General features: G+C 41.6%; 1 protein-coding gene across 1 annotated transcript in view; it reads right to left on the reverse strand.

Annotated features, from left to right (window-relative positions):
- The window catches only part of Mesr6 (misexpression suppressor of ras 6), an 832,393-nt gene that overhangs the window by 715,856 nt on the left and 104,339 nt on the right, over positions 1-12,198 (reverse strand). The window lies entirely within an intron of this gene.

The raw sequence follows: 12,198 nt of genomic DNA on the forward strand, positions 1-12,198 counted from the left end.
TGCCAGGAATCGCAAAAAGTGTCGACCGTCGATCTACGGAGCAACTGAGATCTACCACAGCCTGGTGTCTGGCGATTAATCATCGATCCGGTGGACATTAACCGGGGTGACGTGTCCAGTGGATGAACACCTCCCACTGTATGTTCATAATTCGTATTAAACCAGAACATAACACTTCTGGTGTCACATCAAATGACCTGGACAGTTCTACGCATAAATCCTAAGTCAATTCTAGACAATCTAAGTCACCAGCATATGACTAATTCCTTTCCAGTTCTGGGCTTTCAAGAAATCTAAAAAAATTCTGGAACACGTATCGAAGTCCCCATTTTCATATATAATTGCTGGAACGTTAAATGTTTAACACTAGGACTTTTTGAACCAGTCAAAATGACGGGTTCCTGACTTTTTCTTTCACAATTACCGAAATTATAAAACTGTTTTCATCCGAAATTTGTGAATGAACTTCTTCATTGAAGCACGTGTTAATCTCGTCATTATTACAAAGCGATGTGCATCAGTTGTATTTATTGCTCGGTAGTTCTAGTGCCGAAGCGTTAATGGGAAGAGATAAATATTGGAAAGGAGGAGACTCAAGAGTGAAATTTCGTTCCGAATTGAGACCCAGTCACCCTAAATTCTCATGGTTATATTGATGCGTGATTCCGCGGCTTGCCATACGGCCAAAAAGGTTTCTAAACTTTCTATTGTCGCTCGGCGATCGAAGAAAGAACGTAATCGCTGAGAGCCCGGGGAATCCGTTCGCCGCGCCCACGCGTTTCGCGAAATTTACGACGCCTAAAATTCGCGTAAGAAAGCGGGAATGTCCTGGCAGGCGACTACGACGAATTATGAACATTGGGAATCGCGATCGCGGTCTGAAACAGTCGTAAATGGCGCTTTAGAGAGCGAGAGGGCCCCCGGGGGCCATGCGACGAGAACCGGAATCACGCGCCGGCTGGCTCTTTTACGTATATGCGATTCAGGTAGGCAGCCAGTGTTTTATTGTTATTTTATTAATCGATGCTGTCTGGTTATTGAGTAGGCAGTCGGGTACATACACGCCCGCTCGTAGGTAGCGAATAAAACACCGCGCGGGCAATGCATGATCGGTTGCCTACGTGTACGCCTTTTGTCAGCGCGTCAGGCGGAACCAGTATGTATATGTGTACCGTAGGTGACTCGAGAAAGAGACAGACTTCTATCTGAATAATCTACCCCGAGCATGGTCAAATATCGAGTCGTTTAATCGATCACGTCCGCTGGCTCCTTCTTTTTTCCCTCCGTTGCGTTGGTCGCCGCGCCCCACGACGCCGGAAAACATTATGTTTATCTGTGTAACCGATTCCGCAATGCGTTCGTGCGTACTTTTTACCAACGGTGACAGATTACACCGGGTCTCGAGCTCGTCGATAAAATTGTCACCGGTTATCGGACAAGCCGTGATCAATCGATAGCGAGCCTGGATCGATTTCGTGAACATTTCTTTATCTTCGAGGAAGCGATAGTTGCTACCACGCTTTCTGCCACTTTCCGTGTTGTCGGTTTACCCCTGCTGCGTTCCCGAGGTCTGTTTGATCCGTGCACATTTTCATTAGCTGGACGCCAAACGCACCGACCAGTAAAAGCATATGCGCGTTGCCTTAGGGGAATGACAAGAGATTCGGTTCAGTCAGATTTTCCGCAATTTGCACCGTAACAAATGCTTTTTGGGCAAATACATTTCAGTACTTTTATACTCGGAATACGCGAATCTATCGAAATCGAGCATAAAAAGTTGGACGTTCCATTTGAAAAACGAAGGTGACCTCTACATCTTCTCTACGCCTCCACTTGCAAGAATATCATTTTTACCGTATTATGTAGTTTCTTAAACCCTACAACATCTGTAACATTATTCTCGTATTGTTTGACATAACCAAGTGGAGAGAGTTCGTGGGACACACGCTGTACATCTCGCCGCAAATTAATCGTGCAGACGAGCAGCAATAATCGTCTAGGCTTCTGGGTGCCAGCATTTTTCCAGAGAGCAGTTGATTATTACGTGTACCGCGGCATACTGATTTCGATAACGCTTTCCGCGTTGCAAACGCACGGTCCGTGGAGCCGCGATCAGGAAAACTGGAATGCCCGTGCAGAACGGGACAATCTGCAACGACATCGGGCAGATCGCGGCGAAAAGGCGAGCCGGGACGGACAGTAAAGATGGCGGCGATACCGAAAAGCGGATTACGTACCTGGACGAAACGTGGAAGTGTGCAGCGGCACGGCGCGGAGCGGCGGCCGTTAGTAGAGAAATATTTATGAGGGTTTTTATTCGAGCTAGAAGACGGTATCAGATCGGTTACGCCAGCCGCGGGAAAATTACTCGGCGTCCCAGAGCTTTCAGTAAAGCAATTAGCAGGTAATGAAATCGCGGGGACACGGGGACGTGGGCCTGAAATCCGATGCCTCGAAATGAAATGCAATCTCCAGGATGATCTCCTCTCTCGGCGGCGCGGCCTGGCGCAGCCTGGAAGGCGGTTTTGTGTCCTATCCTATATAGCGATTCCTCTCCTTATCCTCTCGCAAGTTGATAATGGTTCCGATCCCGCGAGGCAGTCGTCGGCGCTCTGCGCGTCAAGCAGGATAATTAGAAGCGAAGAGTGCGCGTGGGTTAGGTCTTAATTGCTCGGCCCGACATGAATTATCCGGCACACTCTCCGGCTGAAAGCGTTCCATTGTCAGGTGGAGGAAGTGGAAGTGTCTATCTCTGGCCACTGGCTGAAAAAACCAACTGCCTCCTCGCATGGGAAACTCTTTGTCTTCGGACCCGGTCATGCTCGCTTATCGCGGGAGCCTCGCTTTATGAAATTCCGTTACGTAACCGCCCGTTTAATTATTTATTTATTTATTCGACCGCGCCGGGGTTTAATACCCTTCGCTGGAGGAAGCGTTACAACAACGATCGATCGCGAACGGATTCCATGCTTCGGCTACCCTGTTGGTGCTGTTTTCAGCGACGCTCATTCCAACGACTCTTCCGACAGTTTGTCCTAAACCCCGGCAAATTTTACAATATTTTTACGCTCGTAAAATTGTTCATTTAGATTGAGAAAAGCTCCTTTTCGAACGCTCCTAGTTTTCTATCTTCGAAGAAACATTTCATTTTTATAAAGTTGTATTATTCTTAGCTCGCTAAAATAATTAGGCAAAGATATAAATGCCTACGTAGTTCTTGCGTCTTGCAATTGGTGCATATAATTTTTATTTCCTTTTAAAAGAATTCCCGAAATAGAGAGACCCGCAAGTGTTCGACTACGGTGAAGAATGAACAGCAAGAGGAGGGAGTTGATTTTTGAGAATTTTTCATGGAAAACCTGACAAACTTATGGCGACAAATCTTTCTCTGCTTGAAAGAGCACACCTGCAAGCTCCTTTCACAATTTTTTCCGTTACAAAATCTCGACGATTATCGAAGATACGGTTTTCCGAAGACGACTTTGGTGGATTGCTTGAATTTAGCGATTCTCGGAAACACCCTGTACAAGGAATGCACGGAATGAATTCCCGATAATTGGATTCCAGCGTGGGGTCACGGGTCGCGCGCGGTCAATTCGTTCACGGGCTCGCGTTCCCGATTGACTCTTTTATTATCAATTAGTTCCCAGAACGTCTTCATAGGAACGTTTCCCCGATTGCGCGTCGGAATTGGCGCCGCGATGATCGATTATCGCCGTAAATCGCGGCATTATCGCGCGGTCGCCAACTCGAGGAAATAATTAGCCATAAATTGTTGCATTGCTGCCGGTAACACCTTAACTTTCTTTCACCTGTGCTCGAGTGGCGTCGTTATCTCTCTGCGATGCGTCGTCGTGATCTCCTGGAAGTTGTCTGCATTTTCCAAGATGTTCCCCGAGACTCCTATCTAGGGATTTAATCCTTTCCTTGGGACATGTTGGTAGCGTGATCCTCGATTTACCGGTTGCTATAACTGGTCTGAAACCTTTGCCACCCCTTCCACCAACTTTGTCAATTTCCATTAAGTCGTTCGTTTACCACATAATTTTAATTTCCGAGTGGACCCCCAAAATGCACTTTAAAATGCAACGATTCAACTACATCGTATTCAATCTCTGTGGAAATTGTAAATAGAAACGTAGTAAAATTTCGTAAACCTGCAAATAGTTATATTATTAACACTAGATTTACGAGACGCACTTGTGAAGAATTGTTTAATAGATTCGTTTCGTAAGTAACTTCAATTTTGTTATTTTTACAACGCAACGTGAAACAGTCACTTTTAGCGCCCCGTAAACCTAGTGTTAATAATTACAGAATTAATAATAATAAATTTTAGTGGGGCCGCGTCGAACTGTATTCAGTGATTTCTCTATATATGTCGCCAAGGCCCGGATGATAAATGTCGCAGGATTACCCCCACTACCGCGAGAATACCCCGTATTCCCCGTATTAATTATACCCCGAGAATTCATTTCAATTCATTGAAGTGTTAAACATTGGCTTGGGTTCAATGAACGATTGTTAGTATATACCCGCAAAAAGATGTTTGAGAAAAATTGTTAAACGAAGCAGTGAACACGAAGAGTCCTAAACATCACGAATTATAGTGGGAACGGTCCGTCGTCCGTTAAATAACAGTAGGTGTTAATGTTCGCTAAAAATGACGAATATTTCAGCATTTCTCGCAAAGTAATTACACCGTTCCGGCGATGGGTGAAGAGAGAGTTTGCCATATTCGCGAGCCTCGCGATTAATATTGCAAAGGCGTTCGGTGATTTGCAAGCGGGGGTGTGCATGTTAGAATTACAGAGTTTGTTAGGCTGACGCACGCCACGGAGACTCGCAGCGTGGAACGGATTGCGGGCCGCGAATTATCGTAAAACGTGAAAGGGACTATTTATGATATTAGCCCACATTGACTGGGAAAATTGCTATTGGCTGTAAACACGCCAAGGATTTTACGGTTCCTTTACGATCGCCACGGCCTCGACGATTCAGTTAGAAGCCGAGGAAACTTTACACCGGCTGATATCGCCTGATACGATTTCGGCTAACGACAGGCCCCTAAGCCGCGCGAAAGATAAGAGAACTTTTTCTCGCGTCCGAGATTATCACCGTGGAATTTCGTTTCGCGTTTTATGCCCGAGAACTCGATTCAGAAATCGAGAAATTATCCGAACGGGTTCCCAAGATCACGATCGGACGTTCGCACGAGTGGAATTATTTTACTAACACTGCCTGTATTAGTAGAAACGATTAAACTTTTATGCGTTACAATTTTTAAGCTTTACGACACTGCGAGCTCGAAATCTTTCCGGAACAAAATAAAATTTAACTTGTGCGTACAAGTCGAATTGCTTTACAATCTTTATCGCGGCTGCGATGAGTGGAGCTTTTTTGTCCTTGATCATGTCCCAGAATAAAATGAATATTTATGTTTATATCTTCATTATTGGATTACGGATCTTTGCACGAATTCCCATTTTTGCATACGGTTTTATGAAAATACTTAATCATGTCCCACAATAAAATGAAAATTTATATGTTCATGATTAGATTACGGATCTTCGTACGAATTCCCATTTGTGCATACGATTTTCTGAAAATCCTTAATCATGTCCCACAATAAAATGAAAATTTATATGTTCATGATTAGATTACGGATCTTCGCACGAATTCCCATTTTTGCATACGATTTTATGAAAATCCTTAATCATGTCCCACAATAAAATGAAAATTTATATGTTCATGATTAGATTACGGATCTTCGTACGAATTCCCATTTTTGCACACGATTTTATGAAAATCCTTAATCATGTCCCAGAATAAAATGAACATTTATATCTTCATGATTAGATTACGGATCTTCGTACGAATTCCCATTTTTGCATACGATTTTCTGAAAATCCTTAATCATGTCCCACAATAAAATGAAAATTTATATGTTCATGATTAGATTACGGATCTTCGTACGAATTCCCATTTTTGCATACGATTTTATGAAAATCCTTAATCATGTCCCAGAATAAAATGAAAATTTATATGTTCATGATTAGATTACGGATCTTCGTACGAATTCCCATTTTTGCATTCGACTTTATGAAAATCCTTAATCATGTCCCACAATAAAATGAAAATTTATATGTTCATGATTAGATTACGGATCTTCGTACGAATTCCCATTTTTGCATTCGACTTTATGAAAATCCTTAATCATGTCCCACAATAAAATGAAAATTTATATGTTCATGATTAGATTACGGATCTTCGTACGAATTCCCATTTTTGCATTCGACTTTATGAAAATCCTTAATCATGTCCCAGAATAAAATGAAAATTTACATCTTCATGATTAGATTACGGATCTTCGTACGAATTCCCATTTTTGCATACAATTTTATGAAAATCCTTAATCATGTCCCACAATAAAATGAAAATTTATATGTTCATGATTAGATTACGGATCTTCGTACGAATTCGCATTTTTGCGTACGATTTTCTGAAAGCTGTAATATAGGAAAATCGCATGCAACATGTGCACAGAAGTCGGAGAACGTCGAGGAGAGAATTTCGTCCTGGTTTATTAAACGAATGCTAATTGTAGATTGCGCTGGCGAATAAATTAAGACCCAAACCGTATTAATGGTATTCCGGATAGCCACGTTGGTGGCTGTAAGTGTACCAATAAAATATCCGGTACACCGACCGACGAAATTAGTATCCACTGTTTCCAATTTATGGACCGAACCGCAGTAACTTATCACTATTAGTAACGCACTAATATATCACTCGCGGCTGAAACGCAATCTGTACCGTATCCGCGTCGCGACGGAGACAGAAACCGCGCTGTGTAAAATATCCGCGTCCCGTTTCTCAAGTGTACGTCCACACTGAATCAACAACGGGCGCTTTCTTCTTGATTCTACAATTCCACGTTCCGTGGAATCGCCGAATGTGCCTCCGAAACCCTCCTGTTGTCAGCAACAGATATCGTCGCTTGTCTGTTCCCATTCGAAGCAAATCAAATAGAAATAGCGAGCGCTATGGAACACCTATTACTATAGTGCCATTAATTAACAGCGCTAGTAACAGTGCATCACAGTAATATTCGCACACTTTTAAAAGCACCACAACTTCTTTAATTCTGGATCGTAGCACTCGGATTTTTACGAGAAGTCTACTACATGATGTGAACAAAATTTTGAGAAGATTGCAATTGGTCAAAGCTACAGAGGAAATACTAAAAGTTTCATTTTACAATTTTTCTGCGTGTGCCTATATTGAAAATTTAAAAAATACGTTTTGTAGATCCGTCTCAACTGTACATATTCTGAAAATTTCATCAAAATTGATACGCGTCTCCAAAATGTATTTCTTAAATTTTCAATGTAGGACCACATAAAAATTGTAAAAAACTCCTTTTCGCATTTTCTTCGAGACCAATAGCAATTTCTATCAAAATATTTTTGTCCTTTTCTGCAGAGAAAATAAACACATTCATTTTTATAATTATATTTACTTCATATGACGAGTTTTAGTATTGGAAAGACAAATCTTCATTGTGAATCAAAATATGAATAACGATAAGGAAAGGCACTTGATTCGTTTGATCGAGTAATTTTCGCCACGAATAATAGTCATTAATTTCTTTTAACTCGCGAAGAAACAAATCAAAAAATTTTAAATTTAAACTTTTATTTCTAAAAAATAATAGTTTCGAAACCGAAACCAGGCGAAATGACCCATTCAGACTAGAATGTTTCTATAAGTTACTATTCGTTCGAAATGTTTCAGACCGTGCAGCAACAAGAGGCAATCAAAAAGTTCTTGACGTCTGACAAAGAGCTGACATGGTCGCCGTCAAGCAAACTGATCAGAAAACTAGAAAAAGAACGCGGGCAGCATGAATTTCGGCAGAACCAGTTCGCACAATTCCGCCGTACAAAAGTGGATCAAAAGTGACCCGGTTGAACCAAGGGTTGAAGAACGGACAATAAGAATTTGTAACGCACAGTTCGCGAGACGAGTTGGTCAATCGACGTTTTATTCGTTCGAGGCCGAAATCGACGGGGTCGACGTTTCAAGGTTCAAGGATCGTTCTCTGAATGAAGTTTAAATTGAACGAAACAGAATGGACATCGATCCCGACGAATCATTGAGCACGAGGACCCGTCCCGTCCCGGCGCATTATCATAATTCATTTTGAAAACCGAATCCTGAATCCAGACGCGGTCGGCTCCGTCCGTTTATTCATTAATGCCTATTATGCGAACGTTTCGGAGGATTCGTTCCCGTAACAAGCCGCCATTGTTTGTCCAACGTTATCCTTGTCCCGGCCAATTGATCCTGTATTGAATCGCAAACCACGAAAATTTCGGTGTTCTTTTTCCCATCTCTTTTTCCACCCCGTGAAAATTGTGCAAGATCTAAAAGTATTTATTACATTCTGGAATAATTATATTCAACTTCGTAAACCTAGTTAAATTTTGTATAACTTTCACACAACGGTGGACAGCGTGCTATTCCGTTCTTCGTAACGGGATAAAATTCTTTCTATCATTCTAAACAAAAAGATCTAAAATTCTAAAAAAGTTTCATTAAAATTCTTTCTAAAATTATCTCGTTTAAATTGGACATTTTCCGCGAAGAATAGTATTGCAAGGAACACGTCGCTTTCGCGTCACTGGGAAGACAGTCGATGAATCGACTTGAATCGCATCGATCTTATTAGATTTTTTTCGCTGTTAATCTGCGTTTTACGAGGAACTCGGGGCAGTTCTTATTACACTTTACCATGAACGATCCAATAATCCGAATCCTGTTTATTGTTACGTTACGGTGCCGCTTAAGCGTTCATATAACGAGCTCGTAAAAACGTGTTTTATCGTCGGGGCTTGCCATAATTGTTACCCTGTTATTCTGTCCACCGGCGTTTCATTGATAAGATTGCGCGGCGTTGAAATAATCAAGCATTTACTTTGAAAATTTACACCTGATAAGTCCGACGGCGACGACGGCCGGATCTCGCAACATTGCAACATTCAAAACCATTCCCGCTAATGGTTTCTGCTTCTCGTTATCTGGCAAAAGAACTAAAATATACAGCGGCACGAACGCGAGGCCCCGCAAATGACGAAAGCGGAACTCACAACTCCGCCAGCACGTCGAAAGACTGGAAAAGGAACGTTTAACTTCTAATAGGACATTATTCCGCGGATACGAAAACATTTTTTACCATCGGACGCTGTCAATTAGCAGTTAAGCAGCATTAATCGACCCCGTTTTATCTTTCGGGAGGATTTGTGGTGACAGCCGACTAACAACCTGTTATCAGAGCCCATTTATCTTGCTATCTTCGTGATATTATCATATTATTGCCTTTCGTTTGCCACCGGCTTCCTTCAAATATTTCTACGCTTCTCGTGTCCCGAGGGATGGTGACGGGATGGCTTCCGCATCGGTCGCACGTGGGTGACATAAGTGTTCGTGCAAGTTTACATACTCATTTTCATTGCAATACATCGTCGTGATTAATTTTTGTTTTCTAAATACGATATTAGAAACTGCTCGGTTAAAATGACTTGTTTCTAATTTTGTCTCTTACGTTTATTGAAATTATAGGACTGTTTTCTGATAAACTTCCTTATTCAAGCACTTCATTGTAATAAAAATTTTGTCATTATTACAAAGTGATATTGTATCGGTGACATTTAATGCTCGATAGTTCCGGAGTTGATCAAATTATTTTGATTTTTGCGGGACATTTTTAGTTCGGTAGTGGACGCGTCAGAAAACGAGGCCTGCTATTAAATAATAAATTGTCCTTTTCTTTGAACAATACGATTGTCGTGAATTTTATCAGAAACGAACACTCAAGAAACGTTCAATCGATGTTGGAATAAATTTCACTACTTTGCGACCATTATAATAAAATTAATGCTGACACAAAAGAACGGGTAATTTACTTGAAAAAATCAAACTATTACTGACTTGAGAGACAAGCAACTTTAAATAATCGAATTACAGTGTTTTCTCGATACATGTCCACAACAGGGGTCTACCCAGGGACATAAATCGCAAAAAAGGACAGCAAGTGACCTGTGGGTATAGTAGTGGCGGCAGTGGTTACAGTTCCGGGCTTTTATCGGCTAGATATCTGCGACGTATATCGAGTAAAGACTGTAACGCTGAGAGACACGCAATATCGAATAATGAAATGAATGCTTATCGAAGCGAACGGTTGTTGACAACTTATCCGAAAACAGCAATGCGTACAAATTGAGGGAGGAAAAATGGCGGTAGCAGGTTCGAGGTAGGACAGATTAAAATGGTTGATCGATCGAATTCGAGGCGAGTTCGTTATAGTAATTGGCGGAGTGACGGTCAGGCTCGCGACGAGTTGAAACAGGCGTTTTGTAATACACGCCGCTTGCCGAACGGTGCGACTTTTCCCGTGGTATCGCGGCACTCGAAGATGAAAGTAAAAAAGCGCCCGGCAATGAGACGATTTCTCGCATCCGCGCGTCCACTTCACGGCTCTAAGCTAAGGACTGTTATCGGATCCTTCAGAGCTCGTTTATACCGGTTCAAAGACCTATTTAGCATTTTCTTGTGAGACTTTAACGACGCTCCGCCACTCCGTCGCGCTCCAAGAATAATTCCCCGTTTCAGGAAGCCAGTTAACCATCGCCTTAGAAGAATCGCCGAGGACTACGCTCCGTGGAAAAGGAATCGGCGATCTCGCCGGGATTATCAATTGCCAATCGTCGTGTCCGTCAAAGAGCCGGAGGGGGGGGGGGGTGCTCCTCGCTAATCTATTGGCGGAACGATTTCGGTTCGAAAAGGCGAGGACTACCGGCGATCTCTTCGGCTCACTTTACCAGCTTCCATTAATCGAGCTCTTTCGCCTCTCAAAGTCCAAACGGTGCAATTATTGTTTCATTCAATCAACTATCCTACAAGCCACTCTACCTGCTCCGTTCAGAAACGATGTACAATTCTTTAACTGGTCCTGTATATCGCGAAATCTGCACTCTAAGTGCCTCGTTGGAAAACGGTGCACGATTCTTCGATAAAAAATTTGCACTCTTCGGGCTCCGTTAGAAAAGGGTAAACAATTATTTTTTTTTAATTGTCGGCGAAGTCTGCACTCTTCGTGCCCAGCTGGAAAAAATGGCACGCAATTCCTCAACAATTTCCACACGCTGTGAAATCCGCGCTTTTCGTTGAAAAATGGCACATAATTGTTTAATGGGCATTCCGGGTGCGAACATTGAAAAATTAATTTCTTTTTCGGATTTCCTTCAAGCATAAGTGATCGGTCACAGAATAAACCGGAATCGGACTCGCTCCTAATTTTTTCTTTTAGAAATATTCAAATTATAAATATGCTTCCATTAGGAAATGTTTTAACACTAAACCCACCACGGTTAGAAATCACCGGTTTTCTATTTCATAATTATTGAAATTATAAAAACGTTCTCATAGGAAATTACTGAATTGATTTCTTTGTTCAAGCAGATATTATAATAAAAATCGTACAAAGTTGAAATAAACTCAATCTTCTATAAGACGTTTCACTTTTATATGTCTTGTGCTTGGTAGGTTTAGTGTCAATAAACTTCTCTATCGAAGTAGATATTTAAACAAAACTGACACGAAATCTACCCAAATACAATTTCGTTGTTATTACAAGACAATATATTCCAGTTGCGCTTGGTAGTTCTAGTGTTAAAAAATATATAATTTATACACTACAAAAACTCATAAATGTGTGTGCAAAAGAATTCCTACAAAAAAGCATTGAAAACTGGAATACCTCTTTAACAATGCTCTGAAATCTGCACTCTTCATGCTTCGTTGAAAAACAGGACACAGTTCTTTAACAATTCAGCGGTTTAACGCAAAAGTGGTGTAACTCAATAATTGTCTGTTCGGCTTAACAGCACATCTCGAGGGTTGGATCGTTATTAAATAAAACAATCGTAATATAATTTCAGCGCGGCCTGCACAAACGTAACATCTTTCAATATTATCGTGTTTTACAGAACTGAATTCATAATCCAACGATTAACCGTTCCGACTTCCACCATTTTTGCATTAAATGGCTCAATTTCTGCACACTCTACGTCGCGGTTCGCTGGTGCACAATTCATGAACGGTTTCTGTACACAGTGAAATCCGCAGTCTGATGAT

Source organism: Halictus rubicundus, chromosome 16 (assembly GCF_050948215.1).
Source record: "Halictus rubicundus isolate RS-2024b chromosome 16, iyHalRubi1_principal, whole genome shotgun sequence".
Classification (NCBI taxonomy): Eukaryota; Metazoa; Arthropoda; class Insecta; order Hymenoptera; family Halictidae; genus Halictus; species Halictus rubicundus.